General features: G+C 39.5%; 1 protein-coding gene and 1 long non-coding RNA gene across 15 annotated transcripts in view; one reads left to right on the forward strand and one right to left on the reverse strand.

Annotated features, from left to right (window-relative positions):
- GRIA1 (glutamate ionotropic receptor AMPA type subunit 1) overlaps positions 1–24492 on the forward strand; it is a 394307-nt gene that overhangs the window by 312543 nt on the left and 57272 nt on the right. The window lies entirely within an intron of this gene.
- Positions 223–18386, reverse strand: LOC143664008 (uncharacterized). Its single transcript, XR_013166271.1, has 3 exons — positions 18246–18386; positions 886–1165; positions 223–463 (listed from the first exon to the last, which is right to left on the reverse strand). It is a non-coding gene; the product is annotated as an uncharacterized LOC143664008 (long non-coding RNA).

The following is a 24492-nucleotide window of genomic DNA, read 5'->3' on the forward strand; positions in this document are numbered from 1 at the left end:
GATGTCTCTGGGGGTCATTCTTCTGCCTATCACATCTTACCCTGTGGGTGAGGAAACTGAGGCTTAGTGTAGTTAGGCAAGTTGTTCAGGGTCACTGCCTAGTTCTTGGCAGAATGTCTTTTGATCCCAAACATCCTGACACCAGAGCCTTTACTCTTAACCACTAGCTTTGTCCAGAGAACCTAAACGGGAAGAATGGAGGACAAGACTAAAACAGTGAGTTCAGGATTTATTGCAGACATCCTCAAATGAGAAACACGAATTGCATAGCAATTTCCATTCACTCTGTATTGGTTTTCTATTGCTGCATAACATATTACCAAAAGTTTATTAGCTTAAAACAATACCCATATAATACCTCACTCTTCTGTAGGTCAGAATCCAGGATGGTGCTCAGCTTCTCAAAAAGCTGAAATCAACTGCATTCTCATCTGGAGCACAGGGTCATGTTCCAAGCTCATATCTGTTAATAGCAGTTACATGCAGTTGTAGGATTGAAAACCCCATTTTCTTGCTGGTTCTCAATCAGGAACTTCTCTCAGCTTCTAGAGGACACTCTCAGATCCTTGTCCCCTGGCCCCCTCCATCTCAGCGATGGAGACCCCCTCTCATACTTCAGATCATCCGGACTTCCTCTTCCACCTCCAGCCAGAGAAAACGCCCCACTTTTAAAAAAGCTTATGTGACTAGAATATGCCCACCAGGATAATGTCCCTGTCTGGAGGGCAACTGATTAGTAAACGTAATCCCATCTGTAAAAGCAGAGTCTATTTAGCAATGTAAGCTAACATACTAACGGAGTAACACTAGGGGGAAGAGGTCATGGGGTCATCTTAGAATTCTACCTATTGTACATTCCATGAATAATGGGGCAGATATGCTCACCCACTGTATGAGGGGCACAGAGGTTAAGTTACAGTGGCAGAGCTGACACTAGGGTCCAGGTCCTGGTGATGAGTAGAGTACCATGTCCCTGCTAAGAAGGGACTGCTTCTCCTGTTTGAGAACCCTGGAAGAGTATTCCTTCGCATATACTGAGGGTGAGGATGAGCTTAAAGGGTCCTGAGTGTGTCTTCCAAAGCCTGCATAATCCTGAGCAAGTCCAGAACCAACCGCATCCCCAACTATGTCCCTGTCAGAGGAGGGACATTTCTGGTAAGAACTCCTGAGGAAAAAGGGAAGAGACACAAAGTTAGTATTCTATACCCATCATAATTTAGGCAAACCTATATATATTCACCAGGAGTGGAAATCTTTATGAATTTAGGAGGCATCAGTCTTTCACAATATTTTAAAGAAACATGGTTTTATTATTTTAAGCTTATGCAGTAATGTGTTCTGTGGTAATCACTTTGCAGAGTAGACACTTTGAGGGGATATGATTTTATGTCTGTGTAAGAATTATGGATTCTTCCCTGGGATACCATTTTCTCAGTTTTTGAAATTAGTTTATTGACTCAGAATAAATGGTTCTTCATACAATCATGTTTATGCTATTAATTAGCTTAAGAAATCTTTTCCTCTGTAGATAGCTTGGAGGAAAGCATTACAAATTGCCTAATTATGGAGTTTCATCTTCATTCAAGAAATATTAATTGAGATAGTATTAGGCACTAGGGGATTATGAAGAAATCTAAAATTCCTTAATGATTTAATAATTTAGTGAAAGAGCAGGACCAGGGGTGGTCCTGATAGGAAATATAGAAGAGTTCAGGGAAGAAGAAGTGAAGGCAGGAAGCAGCAGTCAGGAAGACTTCTTGGAGGAGATGACATTTGAAGTTAGACTTTTAATCATTAAGTGCCAAGCTTACACCCTGACTTCAGAGGATCAGCTTGCACTGGTCCTTGCCTCCATCTCCACACTCATCCAGTGGATCCAGTTACCCTGAACCCTGAAGGCTCTCCTGCCTTGGAACCTTTGCTCTTCCTGTTTCCTCAGTCTAGACGTTGTTCCTCTTCACACATTTGGTTCATTCTCAACCGTCAGCTCTCAGCTTAAATATCACCCCTTAGGGAGACTTTCTCTCACTGCCTTGTCTGTATTGTCTTTTCCTTTCCTCTCTGACTCCTTGCCACCCACCAAGTCAGTGATAAGAGAAAAATAAAGATACTTAAAGGTCACCATGGGGAGGGATCGTTACTATCTCCATTTCACAGATGAAGGGGCTGAGACTTTGAACTGTGAAGTCACATTCACAAGTCACTCAGCCAGGTTAGATAACTCCACAGTCCATAGTTGTAACCATGATGTTTTAGATGCTCTACATACTGCACAAAGAATGATTCATTCACAGGAATCATTATATAGAAGCAAGAAGGTGGGGGCATAATCCCACCATGAGGATGACTCCTGGAATACCCTAGTTTGCAAACTTCCAGGCACCTATCTCTGCCAAAGTTGACTATTAAATGGGATCATATGGTATACACTGTTTTATAACCTGCCATATAATGGTTCATGTCTGAATAGTAGTAGTGGCATCTGTCCAGGCATCTAGTCCAGGCACCCTGCTGAGCACATTACAGTGCATCCTCACAGTACCACTTTGAGCTAGTTGCTGTTATCCCCATTTTGTAGATGGAGAAATTGAGGCTCAAAGATGTGAAGTAACTTGCCCCAAATCACATAGTTAATAACGTGACAGGGCCTTCCCTGTCACAAGGAAGCCTGTACAGCTACTGAACTCCCACCTAAGTATTCTCTTCAGTGCCACAGAAAGAGCTGGGGGTCCCTTGAAAGAAATGATGAGGTGGTTTTTGGGTGAGGAGAGGAAGAGTGACAGTTCTTCCCAGCATCTAGTGTTCCCTACCTCCTGGGGGCTGCCCTCTAGCTCATTTGGTTGTATATGGGAGGGAGGGGCTGTGTATTCAGGGAACTAGGTAGGGTGAAAAAATACTTGGCAAATGGAGGCTTTTCGATCAGTTATTTTAAGTAAAATAGCTCCTTTCAGTATTTGCCTCATGCTGGAGCTAACCTTAAGATGTAAATTAAAGCAGAAGCATGCCTTGTCATTTTATTTTCTGTTTGCTAATGGGAGGAGCCTATTTTTCAAAAAACCCACAACACTCCATATTTAAATATGCTGCCAACCCTAGGGACTTCAGATACAAGACACCTTGGGCCACAGATGACAATGCAGGCCCCCAAACCTGGTCCTCTGAGGCAGGGACCTAGGCCCTTAGGGCCCACCTCATCTCTGAAAACCAGCTTGTAGATCAGCAGGTAGTCAGAGCTCTAGAGAGGGTTCCAGATACAGGAAACAGTATGTTTTGATATTATGGGCCAGCCAGCAGGCAGCAGTCGGAAGAAAACAGCTTCTTCTAAGAACTGAAACCCAAAAATGCATGTGAAAGACGTCCCATTTTCAACACCAGTATGATGCCAACATTCCTCTGTGTCTAGGAACTGTGGGTAGGTGATGCTTGGGGACCCGAGGAGGTAAACCTTGAGAGATGAGGACCAGAGGGAGTCCTGGTCCAAGCAGGACCCACTTACAACCAAGCAAAATTGCACCACTGGAATCAGCTGGATCTGCATTCACATTCAAGCTCCCTCACTTGCTTTGTAACCTCTAAATTACTTTACCTCTCTGAGCCTTGGTTTCATCATTTATCAGAAGGAAATGTACCCAAGACCTGAAGAGAGTGGTGGGGATTAGAAAAATGCGTATCAACTGTTTTCTGCAGTATCCAGCCAGAACGGGAATGCAGAGAGTGGTGCCCGCTGGTATGACTAAGACGCCTTGCTTGTTCACATTCTTTCCTGCCCTCTATACCAATGCACAGGCTGTTCCTGCTCCAGAAAATGCCTTTTTCTATTTCAGAATGCTAAAAGCTAGCCTCTCCTGTGGTGCCTCTTCCATGCAGCCTTTCAGAGTTCTCCCAGCAGGATTGGCCTTTCCCACCTCTGTGCTTTCTTAACACTCAATCTGTGACTCTCTGAGCTGTGCAGTGCAGTCTGGCCCCATCATAGTTGCATGCATGTATGTGGGTCACATCTCTTCCATTAAATTGACTTCCTTCAGTAGAGACCACTTAGGTATTCCCCCACTGGGCTTGGCAGGTCATGCTGAATAAACATCTGCATAATCATTCATTTATTCAATATGTGTTTATTGAGCAGTGGCTATGTGTCGAGTACTCTGCTAAGTGCTGGGATTACAGCAGAAAATGACACAGATGAGGCCACTGCCCTCACTGAATTTACATTTTAGTAGAAAGATACAGATGATAAGTAAATAAACAAACCAGCTAATATATAAATATACAAAAAATATTTTAGACTTTGGTATATGCTATGAAAAAAAGAAAACAAGATAAGATGAGAGAGAGGTGGGATGGCAATAGAGTGAGGAGGTGACAACTGAGCAGAAACATGAACAGTTGTAGAGGCAGGTTTGGGACAGTTTCAGGGGAATGAGTCCCAGGCAGAGGGAGTAACCTGTACAGAGTTCCTGAGGTGGGAAAGAATTTGATGTGTTCTAGAAACCATTCTACGAGACCAGTGTGTCTGGAGCAGTGCAATGGCAGGAAAGATGAAGCAAATGAGATTAGAGGTGGGGCCCGATCAGATAGGGACTTATAGGCCTTCGTGGGGCATTTGGATTTTATTTTCTAAGAGGGAAGGAAACAACATGATCCTATGTACAGTTTAAAAAGCTCCCTGTAGCTATTGTGTGAACATGGATTATACAAGGACAAGAGAAGAAGCAAGGAAACATGAACATGATATTTCTAGGCTAGAACTGTAACTGGAGATGGAGGGAATGATTCGATTTGATAGACTAGATGTGGGGGTGAGGAAAAGAGACAAGTCAGAAATGAAGTTCTGATGTTTGGTTTGAACAGGAAGATGGATAGTGGTGCCATTTATTGAGATGCAGAAGATGGAGAAGAATAACTATGTTTGGCTGTGTTTGAGGCTTTTGTGGGGGTTCATTTAGAATTTGTTCTGGGTGCTTCAGGATCAAGGTATCAAGTAGGCTATTGGATGCACACATTTTGAGCTCAGGAGAGAGACTGGAGATTTAAATTTAGGCATATCAGCACATATGTATAAAGGACATGGGATTGGATGAGACCAGTGAGGGCAAGCTTGTACACAGGGATAGGAAGAGGGCCAAAATCTGAGCTCAGGGCATGCCAAAAGAGATTAGGCAGAAGAGGAAGAGCCAGCAAAGGGGACTTAGAGGGATCAAACTGTGGAGCAGGAGAAAACTCAGGAGAGCGGGGGAACTGGAAGCTAAGAGGAGTGTTTCAAGAATAAATTCTCATCTCCCTCCCCCCCTTCCTCCACCCCCCCCCCCCATCATCATCACTTGGGCTCTTTCCTAAATGTGGGACATGAACTTTCTCAATGAATTCTCTCAACTTGTGAAATGGGTTTTGTCATCCCGTTTTCAGGTGTGGAAACAAAGGCCTAGAGAGTGAATCAAAGAATTAATAAATGATTACAAATGAAGGAACTGATCCAAACCCATTCTTTTGCAAACTGTGCCCACCATGCACTCCCAGAGCTTATTTAAAAGGAAAAAAATGGGAATGCAAGACCTCCTTGAATCATCTCTGCAAGTTCTAGAACAGTACCCCATCTGACAGAGCACAGGGATTTCCTTAGCGCTTGTTGTCCAGCCCTCATTTCTGCACCTCACAGACCAGAGTCGACCAGGGTCCAGGGCCCCCCTCAGTGGAGTACAGGAACACAGTGGCTGACAGATGGGGCAATTAAAATGAATCCCTGTTGGGCAGCTGCTGAGTGCGTTGCAGCTGGTGGCATATGGGATGATTTGCCACCCAGACACAACATCTGGGATGAAGTGGTCTCATCAAGGGAATTGTTGCATTTGACCAGAGCTAATTATCATTGTCTAGGAACCTAGATGCCAGATATTAAGTGAGCCTGTCCTCTGAACATAGCCCAGCTCAGTAATTAGTCAAAATGGACTTTTTTCTCCCAATAATTTAGAGGCAGGCCATCTGAGCCTGTGCCTTCACACCCCCTATTTCTATCACTTTTTAAAAATAGTCATTTGAAGCAGATGACAAAGGGAAATAGGTTGAGTTCTGTGGCCTTTTGAGCTAGAGGAATGAAGGCACACAGGAGGTGTCCCTTCTGTCCCCTTCCTCTTGGGGATGACAGAACATGCTTTTGAAATTAAGAAGAATATCCAAACCCAACTCCTTGTCAGAGAGTTCCTGGTGAGGAGGTTGTTGGGATCAAAAGTTGATTGCCATTTAATAAATTCTACTCCCTGCATACACCTGAAGTATCTGCTTTCCAGAAGGGCCCTGATCAGAGTATGTGCTCCCCCACCTTCCTCCAGGCCTTTGCCCCTCACACTGTCTGTATACCTCCATCTGAAAAGACTTACTCTGTGCCAGTCCTACATGCTTTACTCTTATTTTATTTTTTAACCCTTAAAATTCTTTTAAAATGAGAACTGCTGTTATTCCCATTTTATACAGAAATAAGCACAAAGAGATGTAATCACTTGCCCAAAGTTACTCAACCAGTAAGTGGTGAGGCAAAGATTCCATCCTGCTCTGCCTGACCCCTAAGCCCATGCTCTTAACCAGTGCATCTACTTTCTCCTTAAGGATAGCACACAAGTAAATGTCAAATGAATCAGTGCAATATTCTCTGGGTATTTACATGGAAGGACTAACAACTGTATAGATGACTTAAAAATGTCTTTAACTGCTGTTACCTGTTATATATTAACTTAGATCAAATGTCTCTGATATTCACAATAGTAATCTAGATCTGGGGTCAACAGACTAGGGCCTGTGGGACAAATCCAACCTGCGGCCTAATTTTGTAATTAAACTTTTAAAATTTTTAATTTTGCAGGCAAACATTCCCCTTCCTGTTAACTTCTAACCTGCTTTCTGTCTCTGCGTATTACCTGTTTCTAGTAATCTCTCATAAGAGGTGCCGTACAATACTTGTCCTTATGTGTCTTGCTATTATGCTGAGCATAATGTCTTCAAGAGTCTTCCATATTGCAGCATGTCTCAGAACTTCACTTTTTCTTATGGCCACATAATCCGTTGTGTGTATGTGCTATATTTTGTTTATCCATTCATTTCTTGATGGGTCTGGGCTTTTCCAGATTTGGGCTATTGTGAATAATGCTGCTATACACACTGGTATTACAAGTATCTATTTGTGACCCTGTTTTCATTCTCTTTGTGTATATACCTAGGAGCGGGATTGCCAGGTCAAATGATAATTCTACATTTAACTTCTTGAGGAATCACGTATTACTGTTCACAGCAGCTGTGCAGTTTACATTCCTATCAACAATGCACTATGGTTCCAGTTTTTCCATATCCTCTCCAACACTTGTTTTCTATTTTTTTTAATGATAGCCATTCTTGTGGGTGTCAAGTGATATCTCATCGTTTTAATTTGCATTTTCCTAATGGCTAATGATGTTGAGCATCTTATGTATGTTTATTGTCCATTTGCATATCTTATTCAGAGAAATGTCTAAGTCCTTTGCCCATTTTTTAATTGGGTTGTTTTTTGTTGTTGACTTATCAGTGTTCTTTATATATTCTGGATATTGAGCACTTATCTGATAAATGAATTGAACCTATTTTCTCCTATTCTGGGGATTTTCTTTTTACCTACTTGATAATTTCCTTCAGTGTACAAAAAGTTTTAATTTTGATGAGATCAAATTGATCTGTTGTTTCTTTTGTTGCTCCTGCTTTTGGTGTATATCTAAGAATCCATTGTCAAATTCCAAATCATGAAGATTTGTCCCTATGTTATCTTCTAAGAGTTTTATAGTTTTAACACTTATATTTAGGTCCTTGATCCATTTTAAGTTGAATTTTGTATATGGCGTGAAGTAGGCCATCTCGTTTCATTTTTATGCATATGGATATCATGTTTTGAAGAGACTGTTTTTTCCCACTGCATGTACTTGTCAAAAGTCAGTTGGCCATAGATGTGTGGGTCTATTTCTGGACTTTCAACTCTGTCCCATCAATCATTTGTCTATCTTAATGCCAGTACCACACTATTTTGACTACTGTTGCTTTGTAATACAATATTGAAATCAAGAAGTGTAAGTCCTCCAACCCTTTTCTTCTTTTTTAAGATTGTTTTGGCTATTCACGGTCCCTTGCAGTTCATATGAATTGGATGATTAGTTTTTCCATTTCTTCAATAAAGACTGCTTGAATTTTAGTGGGGATTGCATTGAATTTGTATATAGGTTTTGGTAATATTGACATATTAACGATGTTAACTCTACCAATCATGAACATCTAACGTCTTTGCCATTTATTCATTTATTAATTTCTTTCAGCAGTGCTTTTATAGTCTTCAGTATATGAGTCTTTTGAATCCTTACTTAGGATACAAAAAATTACTTATAATTTTATTTTATTATGATGTCTTTCCAAGGCTACAGTATTAGAGTAACCAGTAGGTTACAGAAGAAATTACAAAGGAAATTAGAGACAAATGAAAACAAAGATAAAGTGTTCTATAAATGTCAGGTCCTCTATTTCCTTATTGATCTTATCTTTATATGTTCTGTCTAGTGTTGACAGTGATGCTTTGAGATCTCCAACTATTACTGAAGACCTGTCTATTTTTCCCTTTAATGCTGTAAATGTGTGCTTCATTTATTTTCGTGCTCTGATGTTAGATGTATACATATTTACAATTATTAAATCTTGTTGAAGTGACCTTTGTATCAATAATGTCCTTCTTTGCCTCTTGGAACAGTTTTTTACTTAAAGTTTGTTTTGCCTGTATTAATGTAAGTATTTTTGCTCTCTTCTGACTGCTGTTTACATGAAATATTTTCCCATGCTTTCACTTTCAACCTGTTTATATTTGTGGATAGAAGATGGGTATCTTGTAAACAGCATATAGGTGGGTCACATTTCTTTATTCATTCTGCCAATTTCTGCCTTTTGATTGGAGGGTTTAATCTGTTTATATTTATGGAAATTGCTGATGAGTAAGGCTTACTTCTGCCATTTTGCTAATTTATTTTTGTAAGCCTTGTAACTTTTTTGTCCCCCCTTCCCCCATAATTGCCCTCTTCGGTTTGTTTAGATTTTATAATGAACCACTTTGAATCACTTATCCTTTCCTTCTGCATACATTTTTTAAGTCATATTGTTTTGGTTACCATGGGGAATACATTTAACTTAGTAACTCTGTTACAAATTAGCTTGTTTGATTCCAACTTGACTTCAATAGCCTACCAATACATAGTACCTACATCCCTCTGTCCCTTCTTTTTATATTGTTCATACAACTAATACTTTTCTCCATTGTTTGCCTAGAACAAAGATATATGTTTGTTTTCTAATCAACTGATTTCCTATAAGGAAAGTCTAGTGGTAATGAACTCTCTGTTTTTGTTTGCCCATAAATGTTTCAATTTCTCGCATTTTTAGAGAACAACTCTGCTGGGTATATGTTTCTTAGGTAACACTGTTTTTCTTTCAAAACCACTGCTTTCTGACCACCATGGTTTCTATAGAGAAATTGGATGTTAATCTAATAAGATCCCTTACAATTGACATATTACTTCTTTCTTTCTTTTTTTAGGATTCTGTCTTTTGTCCTTGGCATTGGACAGTTTGATCATAAAGTGTCTCAGTATATATGTGTTTGAGTTCATCCTGCTTGGTGTTCTTAGAGGGTTTTTTGATTTGTATGTTCATATCTTTCATCAGATTTGGGAAAGTTCTGCCATTATTTCTTCAAATATTTTTTGGCCCTTTATCGCTCTCTTCTTCTAGGACTCCTATTATGTGTATATTAGCACACTTGATGAGGCCCTACAGGTTCCTCAGGCTCTGTTCATTTATTTTCATTCTTTTTGCTTTCTGCCCCTCAACATGGAGAATTTCAGTTGTTTTGTCTTGAAATTTACTGATCCTTCCTTCTGCCTCTACCAATCTTCTCTTCAACCCCCCCTATTGAATTTTTCACTTCAGGTATTGTACTTTTTAAAAACATTTTTATTGTGAAATATAAGAAATATACAAAAAAGTGATACATTTCAAAGTACATTTTAACAAGTAGCTAGAACAAATTTCAAAGTATGGTATGAGTTACAGTTTTTCAATTTCAGGTATTTCTTTCTAGCTGCTCTGTGCCAGTTTGTATCTATTATGTACCCCTAGAAACTCTATGTTTTAATCCTGATCCAATCTTGTGAGGCAGCCATTTCTTTTAATCCTGATTCAATACTGTAGTGTGGGAACTTTTGATTAGATTACCTCCTTAGAAATGTGGTATGTTCAATTGTGGGTTTGACCTTCTGATTAGATGACGATGTGGCTCTGTCCATTCAGGGTGGGTGTTGATTAGCTTACTGGAGCCCTTTAAAAGGGGAAACGTTTTGAAGAAACCTCCGAGCAGATGCAGGCAGTTGGAGAACAGTTGCTTCAGAGTTGACAGAGCCAATGTAGACATTTAGAGATCAAGACAGAAATAGCCTGGTGCTAAGCAAGGACTCATAGAAATAACCAAAACCTAAAGAGAAGAAATCTCTGGTCTCAGCAGATGCTAAGCTAAGAGATGAAATCCAGAGTTTTGTTCCAGAGCAGCTAAGTGAATGCCCACAGATGCTTAGAGAAGAAACCACTGGCATCAGAAACTGGAAGTATCAAAACCAGGAATAAGGACCAGCAGATGCCAGTCTTATGCCTTCCCAAATCACCCTTCCTTATGCCAATGTATCTTTCTATAGATGCCTTAGTTAAGAAGTATTTATGGTTTTAGAACTGTAAAATTGTAACTTATTAAATTCCCTTTTTAAAAGCTATTCAATTTCTGGCAGCATTAACAAACTGATACACGTTCCAAGACACTAGAGACTAAAGAGAAATATCAATATAATGGTTCAGTAGTCATACTCATTTTTTAAATCCTATCCTCTCTGTTACAACTCCTCCTCCTTCTTTGATCCTTCTGTCAATCCTTTGGACTATTTGGGCAATAACCATTCTAATTTTTTCATGTTGAAAAGGGGTGTTGACATTATGGGGTAGAGGAATGCAACTGGTTGAGTCTCTTGGAGAGACTGGTAAGTGTAGGTTTCAGGGCTTATATGGCCTAGGAACCAATGGAGGTTTCAGGTTTCTGAAAAATAAACCTAGTGAGTGAAACTTTTATAGAATCTCAGATAGAGCCCTGGGTATTTCAGGAATACTGTTTGTTGGGGGCTTGGAAATTAGCAGTATCTAGCTGAAGCTTGCATAAAAATAACCCCTATAATAGCCTCTCAACTCTATTTGAAATCTTTTAGCCACTAATACCTTATCTTGTGATATTTCTTTTCCTCCTTTTGGTCAGGAAAGCTTTGTTGATCCCACAGTGCAAGGGCCAGGCTCACCCCTGGGAATTATGTCCCACATTGCCAGGAAAACTTATACCCCAGGACATCACGTCCCACCTATGGAGAAGGGTAATGATTTTACTTGCAGAATTGGGATTAGGGAGAGAGAGGCTACATCTGAATAATAAAAGAGGTTCTCTGGAAGTAACTCTTAGATATTATTATAGGTAGGCTTAGCTTCTCCGGTACAGAAATAAGTTTCATAAGAGCAAGCCTCAAGAAGAGGGTTTGGCCTGTTAACTTGGGAGTGCCTAATTTTTTTCAGAGTATTAGGGGTTTCCCAGGTGATAAAGTTTAATAGTTGCATATTTTTCTCCAGTCCCTCAACAGCTTTGCCAACACTTTTTAATTATTTGCCTAACATACTCTGGAATGTATCCGGGTATTACATTAAGCTATACAGAACTGCAAGACCTCTTTCCTAATTCTAGGCTCCATGTGTTTAGGTGGTTTAACTGAACTGGCCACACAGATTAAGTTAGATTGTGTGCTATGGAAAATTTAGGTTTGGGACAAAATAAAGCTCTCTTTCTTTGGTCTCATTCAGTCGTTGAAGTTCTCAAATACAGAAACTATCATCCTTTACTTTGTATTGTGATATAGTCCCAATCAGACCAGCTTCACTTTTACCTCGAATTGAAGCCTGATCTTTTTTTTTTTTTTTTTTTGGCTTCTTTAACAGTTGCTTCATGTAGCAGTGCTGACTTTCAGCGCTTCAAAACTCCATCTCTGAGTCTTACGTTTCACACCAGTACCCAAAGTTCTAGAAAAATACCACGTTATCCACATATAGCATAACATCTCAGAATTTAGAAATAAAACTTAAAGCTCAGGAATAAATGTGATTGCTGTAAGAGTTTACAATCTAGGCCCCAATTTTCTTATTAGTATTTTCTAAAAAGAGACCATATAATATTTGTCTTTCTATTTCTGCCTTATTTTGCTCAACATAATGTCCTCATGATTTATTCACCTCATTGTCTGACTCATGACTTTGTTCCTTTCTGTAGCTGCACCATATTCCATCCTATTTATACACCACAGTTTGCTTCTCAGTCAATGTACCTTTTGGCTAGCTCTACCTATTGGGTATTATAAATAATTTCACTAGAAACATCAGTATGCAAATGTCTGTTTGAGTCCCTGCTTTCAGTTCCTTCTAGTATATTCCCAGTAACTGGATTGCCTAACCATATCGCAACCCCAATTTTAGCCTCCTGTGGATCACCATTACCCTCTGGAGGTGCTGCCCCGTTCTGCTACCCTACCAACACTGAATAGGTGTACCTCTCTCTTCACATTTTCTCTAGCACTTGAATCTTTCTGTCTATTCATTTATTTTGAATCTGCAGATTTTGTTGAGATATATTCATACAGCATATATTCTATGCAAAATGAAGAGTTTCATAGTATCCCCACTTAGTTGTACAATCATCACTCTCAATTTTAGACATTTTGATTGCTCCAATGAGAAAAATAACAGACACACCCACACCAAAGAGAAAATCCAAAACTTCCCTTAACTCTTGCTCCCCCGCCACACACCCCTTCAATTATTTACCTCTAGTCTTGTTATGGTACTAGTGATGTATTCCTGTTAAATATAGACTACACCATGCAATAAATAGTTTTTCCCATATACCCCTCTATTTTTAACTCTTTGTACAAATGTCATGCCTTTGAAGTAGTTCATGAAAGAACTTATTTATATTTGTAATGCTAATTGGTGAGGTACAAGGCTCTCAACAACCCCTTTCTATCATTTTCACCTTCAATATGGCACTATCACTTATAAACCTACTAATGAACTACCCTCATGTCTACCTACTCCCATATTTTTAAGCTCAATCTTGTTAACTAGTCTGTACATTTTAAGTAACCGTTCCCCTTTCTCTAGCTTCTTTCCATCTCTATGTCCCCTATATTCTATATTCTAAAACTCTTAGTTTACATTTTCCAGGGAGGTCATATCAGTGAAATAATATAGTATCTATCCTTTTGTGTCTGGCTCACTTCTCTCAGCATTATGTCCTCAAGGTTTATCCATGTTATCATATGCTTCAGGACCTCATTTCTTCTTACTGCTGCATAATGCATAAAAACACACACTGCATTTTGTTTATCCACTCATCTCTTGGTGGACACTTGGATCGTTTCCATCTTTAGGCAATTGTAAATAATGCTGCTATGAACATTGGTATGCAAATGTCTGTTTGTGACACTGCTTTCAGGTCTTCTGGATATGTACTGAGTAGTAGTATTGCTGGGTCATACCACGGCTCAATATTTAGTTTTCTGAGGAATCACCAGACTACCTAACACAGCAGCTCTACCATTAAACATTCCCACCAGCAGTGAGTAAGTGTTGCAGTTTCTCCACATCCTCTCCAACATTTGTAGTTTCCTGTTTGTTTAATGGCAGCCATTCTTATAGTGTAAGATAATACCTCATTGTGTTTTTGATTTGCATTTACCTTATAGCTAATGAAGATGAACATCTTTTAATGTGCTTTTTAGCCATTTTTATTTTCTCTTTGGAAAAAATGTCTGCTCATACCTCTTGCCCATTTTATAATTGGGTTGTTTGTTCTTTTGTTGGCATGCCTACTTATCTATTTTTTTTCTTTTGTTGTTCATGCTTTGGATGTAAGGTCTAAGAAGCTGCCTCCTATTACTCGGTCATGAAGATGTTTCCCTATATATTCTTCTAGGAGTTTTATGGTATTGGATCTTATATTTAGGTCTTTGATCCACTTTAAGTTAATTTTTGTAATTAACTTAAGTAAATAAAAGTAAAATTTTTGTAAATTTTGTAATTAGGGTGTGAGGTAAGGGTCCTCTTTCATTCCTTTGGGTATGGATATCCAGTTCTCCCAGATGCATTTATTGAAGACTATTCTGTCCCAGTTCAGTGGATTTGGCAGATTTGCCGAAGATCAATTAGCCATATATCTGGTAGTCTATTTCCAGACTCTCAGTTCAATTCCACTGATCAGTATGTCTATCTTTGTGCCAATATCATGCTGTTTTGACCACTGTGGCTTTATAATAAGCTTTAAAACCAGGAAGTATAAGTCCTCCCACTTCATTCTTCTTTTTTAGGATGTTTTTGACTATTCAAGGCTCATTTCCCTTCCAAATAAATTTGATAACTAGCTTTTCCATGTCTTCAAAGTAGGTTATTGGAATTTTGATTGGCAGTTATTGTATTCCTGAGTTCCAGAATTTCCATTTAGTTCTTCCTTATAATTTCTATGTCATTACTGAAATTCTCATTTTTCTACATACTGTTTTCCTGATTTCCTTTAGTTCTTTGCCAATATTTTCCTTTAATTCACTAATTCCATTTACAGGAGTTTTCTTTGATAAGTAATTTTAGAGACCTCACTTCCTCTAGAATATTTTCCATCAAATTGCTTTCCACCTGTGATTGTGCATCCTCTCTTGTCTCCTTATATGTTGTTCTAGTTTGCTAGCTGCTGGAATGCAACATACCAGAATCAGAATGGCTTTTAAAAAGGGGAATTTAATAAGTTGCTAGTTTACAGTTCTAAAGCTGAGAAAATGTCCAATTGAAACAAGTCTATAGAAATGTCCAATCAAAGGCATCCAGGGAAAGATACCTTCGTTCAAGAAGGCTGATGATATTCAGGGTTTCTCTCTCATCTGGAAAGGCACATGGCGAACACAGTCACAGTTTTTCTCTCAGCTGGAATGGCGCATGGCGAGCAAGGCATCATCTGCTACTTTCTCTCCTGGCTTCCTGTTTCATGAAGCTCCCAGGAAGGCATTTTCCTTCTTCATCTCCAAACGTCACTGGCTTGTGGGCTCTCTGCTCTCATGGCTATGTCATTCTTCTCAGCTCTCTCTGAATCTCCATTCTCCAAAATGTTTCCTCTTTTATAGGACTCCAATAAACCAATCAAGACCCGCCCAAATGGATGGAGACATGTCGTCACCTAATCCAGTCTAACAACCACGCTTGACTAAATCACATCATCCAAGGAGAGGATCTGATTACAGTTTCAAACATACAGTATTGAACAGAGATTATTCTACCTTTATGAAATGGGATTGTGATTAAAACATGGCTTTTCTAGGGGGCATACATCCTTTTAAACCAGCACATATGTTTTTTAATTTTTTTGTTTAGAACTGGGCATTCTGAGTATTATGTTGTAGTCACTCTGGAAATCTGTTTCTCACACTCTTCAGTTTGCCAGACTAAGAATAAGAAGAAAAACATAAAGGAATGGTAGGGGGAAGAACACAATACTAACAAAACAAAACAAAACAAAAAACCCAAAATACCCACACATACAAGGTGAAATAAAAGAAACAAAGAAAAAAAATAATCATGTGCCCTGCCTCCCGAAGTCTCTTTCTGCCAGTGAAAAGCCAGAAGGTACTGCTTTTTAGGCCAAAACTAGGATCAGTATCTCTGTTCGTCCCTCAGGGATCTGCCAGACCCAAAAAATAAAGGGAAGGAAGTATGCTGGCAGGTTATGTCCCTGTAGATGCTGATGTGAAGCCAAAAGATGTTGTTTGTGTGAAAAACTAAGGCTAGCATCTGGCTAGGTCCACCAGAGCAAACAACACAAGAAAGAAAAAGAAGAAACCCAACCAATGAAAAAGTGCACTGTTCTTAAGTCCCTGTCTATGCTGGTGTAAGGCCAGAAGCTGCTGCTGCAGAGAGGGCTGAAACAAAGGCCAGAGTCTATGCTGTGACCTCAAGGTCCTGCCAGACCAGGAACTGCCCATATAGAAAGGGAAAAAAAAAATTAGTTATGTCCAGGTAGGTGCTGGTGGGAGACTGGAAGCACTGCTGGCCAGGGGGTGGAAACTGAGGCCAGCTTTTACCCTCATCCCTCACAGACCCCCAAGACCGACTTCAACTCTCAACCCCAGCATTTAGAAAAGATCCCCTCCATCAGCCCTCATTCCACCCAACTACTCTTCGAATCCAGGTCATATTGCTGCAGCTACAGGAGTTACCACAGCCACTGCCCCGGGACTGAACAATGAATGGGGGCTGGTCACTGGTTCATGCTTTCACTTACAGCAGCTGAACTCTTTGCAGCCTTTTTATTTTTCTACCGCCCCTGTGGTTGATCTGGTTATTCTAAATACCCTTTGTGGTTCCAGGGTTACCTAGTTAATTCCAGCCTCTTTCCCAGCTCCTTCATTTTTCTAATGGAAGGGCCAGTTGGTAAAACCTCCTACATCACCATTTTGTACTTGCACTTTCTGTAATTAAAGTTTTCTTGGAACACAGCCATACATATATGTTTATACTTCCACTGTGACTGCTTCCACAGCAGAGATGAATAGTTGTGACAGAGACTGTAATAACTGCAAAGACTAAAATTTTTACTGTCTGGCCTGTTATAGAAAAAATTTGCCAACCCCTAGTTTAGGGTAACAAATCCAAGCTGTGAGCTTAGAAATACACATTTATAGGGCTTCAAGGAATCCTGATCAACAGCCCAGACAGGAAATACGTACCTGTCAGGAGTTCAGAGAATGGTTCAAGCAAATCCTTACTATTATCCATTAGCATCAAGGTATGAAATTAATGACACATTTTAGTGTTTTGTTAATAGAAGAAAAAAATCATTTGCAAGACGCTTGCTGCCAGCATCTGATTCCCAGACCAAGTTAGAATTCGCTCACCCAGCAGATGTGAGCTGTCATTTGAGCATCTTTCCTCTCCCGCAGCCTCTGTCCCATGGATCACTAAATCCTATCACTTTGATCTCTTCATCTCTTCAGTCAGCCGCCTCTCTGATTTCTATGGACTATACTTTATTTCTACCTATCATCTTCATTGTTAATCAATAAATACCATTAATAATAGTCAACATGTAATTACAACAGTTTGGTCAGTACTGTAACAGAAGAACAATAATTGTGTACCAGGAGCAGAGAAGGAGTTACATGGTGCTCTGCTGGTATGGGTTGGGGAAGTTTACAGCAGAGGTGAATCCCACTGACCTCCTATATTTTACCTCTGTCTAGTGTGCTTCTCCCATCCACATCCTGTTCTGCTGGGGATCTCCTATTCATACTTCAAAACTTAGCACAAGTGTTTCTTCCTCTGATAACTTTCCATGCCCTTGTCCAGCAGCGTAATTAGCAACACCTTGTGTCCCCTTAGTGCTGCTAAGGGAACTGTAAAATAATTATTTTAAGAGAGTAACATAATTATCATTTATGATATTTATATAAGATGATGCTATCTGTTTTACTGAGGACTTACTATGTGCCCAACACTGTGCTAAGTACTTTACAGTAATTCATGGGTCTGACCCCAAAACCTATGTTTTTAATCACTAGTCTACACTGCTTTCCCCCATTTTCTCCATCAGACTGGGAGCTAATGAATGAGCAAACCCTGCTGTACTTACTTTTATCTCCTTAGTGTCCCACAGTGCCTGGCATATAAGTGTTTAAGAAATGTTTATAAAAGGAATAGATTAAAAGGTGGGCAGAATTCTAGAGACTTCCATCCCCTGGTTATTCAATCAAATACTGATCTAGATACTGCTATGAAGGGATTTTGTAGATCTAATTAAAACTCAGTTGCCTTGAAGATACAGAAATTTTCCAGGTGGGCCTGACCTAATCAAGTGAGCCCTTCAAAAGCAGTGTTTCTCCAGCTGGTGGAAGTGAAAGAGGTTCAAAAAGTGAGATGGATTTGATACATCATTGCTGGATGGAGGAAGCCACATAATGAGGAATGCCAGCAGCTTCTGGAAGCTGAGAGCAACGGCCACCTAAGAGTCAGCAAGGGAAATGGGGACCTCAGCACTACTACCACAACAAAATGAATTCTTCCAACAACCAGTAAGCTCAAAAGATTACCTGGATCTCAGATGGGAACTGCAGCATGGCCACACATTGATTTCAGCCTGGTGAGACCCTGAACAAAAGAATCCAGTCCTGCTGACTGAGACTTCTGACCTATAGAACTGTGAGATAATAAATGGGCATTGTTGTAAGCCACTATGTTTGTAGTTATGTGGCTACAGAACATGAATACAAACAGTTTTCCAATTCTGTAAAGTACTTGTGATGAGAATGTTTTCTGTGGATCCCAGATTTCCACTGAGCTTTACAAGAAGTGAGTGTTGGCTATGATACAACATAATGGAGGAGTCATGGGTTGAAAGTCCCTACCGATCCACAACTGAACTTGTGTTTGGTCAGAGAAGAGGCGTTCTGAAGTGGCTAGAGTGCTGGACAGGAAATTTGAAGTCTTGGCTTCTTGTCCTAGTTCTGCCACAGCCCCACTGTGTGACCCTGGACAAGTTATTTTCGTTCTCTAAACTGTTTTTTTTTTTTATCTGTAAGATGGGGATATTTACTCTTCTCCCATCCATTTCACAGAGCTATAATGAAGTTCAAGGAAGATAATAGTCCAACAATCCATATAAGTTGTGACCAATTCTAGAGGAACATGAGGGATTCCCTGATCGACTAGGGAGAAAGGTGAAGAATATGCCAAGTTAAGAGGCTAATAACATTCAGGTGACTAGGCAGACCTCTGAGGGGTTCAGATCACAGCTGTTCCTAGACAAAAGTGCTGCCTTGACCTCTGGCTCCCCGGGATAATAATCATCATAAAAATAATACCTCTTCTTTCATTGGCACCTTTCAAAGTGTTTTCAATTGTACCATTTTACTTTAATTCCAATAGCTTGAATCAGTTAAAGGAAAAGAATGGACTAAGAATCTGTGGTGGTTTGAGCTGTACCTACCTCAGAAAAACATATCTTTAAACTTAATCCAATGTAAACCCATTGTAAATAGGACTTTTTGATGAAGTTACTTTAGTTAAGTTGCGGCCCACCTCAGTAAGGATGGGTCTTAATCCACTGGGGTCCTTTATAAGCAGAGTGAAATTCAGACAGAAAGAAAAAATTCAGGGAACATCCAGAAGGTAAATATCAATGACACCCAGAAGACAAAGGAGAGACCAGGAGATGCCGCCATATGCCTTGCTAGGCAATAAGCTAAGGACCAAGGATGGCAAGCAGACAGGTCCAGAATGCCACTCTCTTTGGGGAGAAAGGATCACCTTGATGATGCCTTAATTTGAACTTTTTCCTAACCTCAAAATCATGAGCAAATAAATTCCTATTGCTTAAGCTGATCCTTTTATGGGATTTGCTTAAACGGCCAAAGAAACTAAAATCAGAATCTTTTTAGTTCTGAAAGTGTTGGTTGGTTTTTCACCATGAAATGGGGGTAAATCTCATCCATTATACAGAGGAAGACTGAGGCCCAGCTGGAAGGTGACTTGCCAAGATTATAGGGCTGGTCAGTAAAGAGCAAAGGTTCACCTCTAATGACTGCTGCTCATTGTCTCTGGAAATGAGGCTTAGAAAACACAAAGTTTTTTATTATTAGATGCTCAGCTTCCCATGTACTAGGGAAGCTGAATTGATCTGAAGAGGAGGCTGTGGGCTGCTTCACACTCAATTTCTTATCTCATAGATCAGATGGAAATGAGGCATCAAAATCACATCACATTTTTAAGAAATTCTTCCCCTATCTCTCCAGTTATTGCACTGATGATACTTGCTGGCCTGTAAGCAGCAGAATTTTTCTTTGGCATCTTCATTAACTAGATGGGGATATGGGGAATATTGTACAAGGCACACTGTACTCAGTACCCAGCAGATAAATATTAATTACAGTCATTTCTGAGGTTCTGGGCCAAGATGGCAGCTTAGCAATGTGCACGATTTAGTGCATCCTCTAGAACAGCTACTAAATAACCAGAAACAGTACAGAACAGCTCCTGGGGCCATGCCAGTGACCAGACACATAGTGTACCCCAGTCTGGACCAGTGGGACCAGCTGTGAGACACCCCCCCCCAGAACCATGAGTTCCCTAAGCCGCAGCAACGGGCGCCTCTCCCCCACAGGCTGCTTCCCAGAGGGGAAAGGAAAGAGACTTTACCAGCAGCAGGGGCTGAGCACAACCAAATGCAAATTGTGGAATTAATTAACAAATTCTGACAACTTAAATAGGCCCCCAGCTCAGGTGAACCTGGTTAAAGCAGAGGTAGCTCATTTTTGCCCTGGTGCCAAGGGGGCAGGGCTGACTGAAAAAGAAAAAAAAAAAAAGAAACAAAGGTTTTTGTGGCTGTGTTTCCACAAAACCTTGACTGCCTTTAGATACAGCATAAGGGCTTCTCAGGCTGCACCTGCCCCAGGCATAGGCAGAAACAAGCCTGTTTGAGGGCTTGTCTGGAGCCTCTGCCTTCCCCAGGGGAGGAGTGAAGTCTAACTCAGGTAGAATCCCCTCCCTTAAAGAACGCAGACACTAGGGCTTGGTAATTTGAAACCATTAAAACCAGCCTACAACCTCTCCTCTGTCTCCACCACGCCCCCCGCAGGGAGAGTCTGCCAAAGTTAAAGGTACCGGATCATCTTATGCTGGTGGGACCTGAAGGCAGGCAAGCGTCACATACTGGGCAGGACAAGAAAAACAGAGTCCAGAGACTTCACAGGAAAGTCTTTCAACCTGCTGGGTCTCACCCTCAGGGAAAACCAACGCAGGTGACTCTTTCCTCCTGATAGGCCAATTTGGTCTGGGAAAATCCAGCTGGGGTCTATAATACCTAAGTAGACCTTCCTAAGGGTGGGGGGTGGGGGGAAGGCACCATACAAGCAGGGCGAGAAACAAGAAAACAAGAACTGAATAATTCTCCTCTGTTAAACAAAACCTAAAAAACCTAAGCTAGAGGTCCAGATAAAGCTGAACTGAATGTCAAAGAACAGATAGACAACAAATTCATCCAGCAAGAAAGCACTAGGTAAAAAAAAGTGAAAGCAATCTCCAGAATAAACTAATTAAGGTAATTAAATACCTAGATGCCAGCAAAAAAATAACAAATCACACTAGGAAAACTGAAGATATGGCCCAGTCAAAGGAATAAAACAACAATTCAAATGAGATACAGGATTTGAAACAATTAATTCAGAATATACGAACAGACATGGAAAACCTCATCAAAAACAAAATGAATGAATTGAAGGAGGATATAAAGAAGGCAAGGAATGAACAAAAAGAAGAAATCAAAAGTCTGAAAAAACAAATCACAGAACTTATGGGAATGAAAGGCACAGTAGAAGGGATGAAAAAAAACAATGGAAACCTACAATGGTAGATTTCGAGAGGCAGAGGATAGAATTAGTGAACAGGAGGATGAACATCTGAAATCTGACAAGAAAAACAAAATATAGGGAAGAAAATGGAAAAATATAAGCAGGGACTCAGGGAATTGAATGACAATATGAAGTGCCTGAATATATGTGTTGTGGGTGTCCCAGAAGGAGAAGAAAAGGGAAAAGGAGAAAAACTAATGGAGGAAGTTATCACTGAAAATTTCCCAACTCTTATGAAAGACTTAAAATTACAGATCCAAGAAGTGCAGTGTACCCCAAAGAGAATAGATCCAAATAGACGTACTCCAAGACACTTACTAATCAGAATGTCAGAGGTCAAAGAGAAAGAGAGAATCTTGAAAGCAGCAAGAGAAAAGCAATCCATCACATACAAGGGAAGCCCAAGAAGACTATGCATAGATTTCTCAGCAGAAACCATGGAGGCTAGAAGACAGTAGGAAGATATATTTAAATTACTAAAAGAGAAAAACTGCCAACCAAGAATTCTATATCCAGCAAAATTGTCCTTCAGAAATGAGGGAGAAAAAACATTTTCAGACAAAAAAATCACTGAGAGAATTTGTGGTCAAGAGACCAGCTCTGCAAGAAATACTAAAGGGAGCACTAGAGACAGATACAAAAGACTGAAGAGAGAGGTGTGGAGAAGAGTGTAGAAAGGAAGACTATGAGTAAAGGTTAAAAAAAAAAAGAAGTTAAATTAGATATGACATATAAAATCCAAAAGGCAAAATGGTAGAAGAAAGTACTACCCGTACAGTAATAACACTAAATGTTAATGGATTAACTCCCCAAACAAAAGACAGACTGGCAGAATGGATTAAAAAACAGGACCCATCTATATGCTGTCTATAGGAAACACATCTTAGACCCAAGGATAAACACAGGTTGAAAGTGAAAGGTTGGGAAAAGATGTTTCATACAAACAACAATCAGAAAAGAGCAGGAGTAGCTATACTAATATCCAACGAATTAGACTTCAAATGTAAAACAGTTAAAAGAGAAAAAGAAGGACACCATGTAATAATAAAAGGAACAATTCAGCATGAAGACATAAAAATCATAAATATTTATGCACTGAACCAGAATGCTCCAAAATACATGCAGCAAACACTGAAAAGAGAAATAGACACATCTACCATAATAGTTGGAGACTTCAATTCCACACTCTCATCAATGGACACAATATCTAGACAGAGGATCAATAAAGAAACAGAATTTGAATAATACAATAAATGAGCTAGACTTAACAGACATTTATAGAACATTACACCCCACAACAGCAGGTTACACCTTTTTCTCAAGTGCTCATGGATCATTCTCAAGGATAGACCATATGCTGGGTCACAAAGCAAATCTCAATAAATTTAAAAAGGTTGAAATCATATAAAACACTTTCTTAGATCATAAAGGAATGAAGTTGGAAATCAATAATAGGAAGAGTGCAAGAAAATTCACAAATATGTGGGGGCTCAACAACACACTCTTAAACAACCAGTGGGTCAAGGAAGAGAAATCAGTAAATATCTTGAGGCAAATGAAAATGAAAACACAACATATCAAAACTTATGGGACACAGCAAAGGCAGTGCTAAGAGGGAAATTTATTGCTCTAAATGCCTACATCAAAAAAGAAGAAAGGGCAAAAATCAAGGAATTAACTGTCCACTTGGAAGAAGTAGAGAAAGAACAGCAAACTAACCCCAAAGCAAGCAAAAGGAAAGAAATAACAAAGATTAGAGCAGAAATAAATGAAATTGAGAACATGAAAACAATTGAGAAAATCAATAAAACCAGAAGCTGGTTTTATGAGAAAATCAGTAAGACTGATGGACCCTTAGCAAGATTGACAAAAAGAAGATGAGAGAGGATGCAAATAAATAAGATCAGAAATGGAAGAGGAGACATAACCACTGACCCCACAGAAATACAGGAAGTAATGACAGGATAGTATGAATGACTTTATGCTAATAAATACAACAATGTAGATGAAATGGACAACTTCCTAGAAAGGCAAGAACAACCAACTTTGACTTGAGAAGGAACAGACGACCTTAAAAAACCAATCACAAGTAAAGAAATTGAATCAGTCATTAAGAGGCTCCCTAAAAAGAAAAGTCCAGAACCAGATGGCTTCACATGTGAATTCTACCAAACATTCCAGAAAGAATTAGTACCAATCCTGCTCAAACTCTTCAAAAAAATTGAAGAGGAGGGAAAGCTACCTAACTCATTCTACGAAGCCAACATCACCCTCATACCAAAGCCAGACAAAGACATTACAAAAAAAGAAAACTACAGACCAATCTCTTTAATGAATATAGATGCAAAAATCCTCAAAAAAATTCTAGCAAATCGATTCCAGCAACACATTAAAAGAATTATACATCATGACCAAGTAGGATTCATCCCAGGTATGCAAGGATGGTTCAACATAAGAAAATCAATTAATGTAATACACCATATCAACCAATCAAAGCAGAAAAACCACATGATCATCTTAATTGATGCAGAAAAGGCATTTGACAAAATTCAACATCCCTTCCTGTTGAAAACACTTCAAAGGAGAGAAATACAAGGGAACTTCCTTAAAATGATAAAGGGAATATATGAAAAACCCACAGCTAATATCATCCTCAATGAGGAAAACTGAAAACATTACCCCTAACATCAGGAACAAGACAAGGATGTCCACTATCACCATTTTTATTCAACATTGTGTTGGAAGTTCTAGCCAGAGAAATTAGACAAGAAAAAGAAATACAAGGCTATCAAAATTGGAAAGGAAGAAGTAAAACTCTCACTGTTTGCAGATGATATGATACTATATGTAAAAACCCTGAATATTCCACAGCAAAACTACTGGAGCTAATAAATGAGTACAGCAAAGTGGCAGGTTACAAGATCAACACTCA

This window comes from Tamandua tetradactyla, chromosome 20 (genome assembly GCF_023851605.1).
Source record: "Tamandua tetradactyla isolate mTamTet1 chromosome 20, mTamTet1.pri, whole genome shotgun sequence".
NCBI classification, from domain to species: domain Eukaryota; kingdom Metazoa; phylum Chordata; class Mammalia; order Pilosa; family Myrmecophagidae; genus Tamandua; species Tamandua tetradactyla.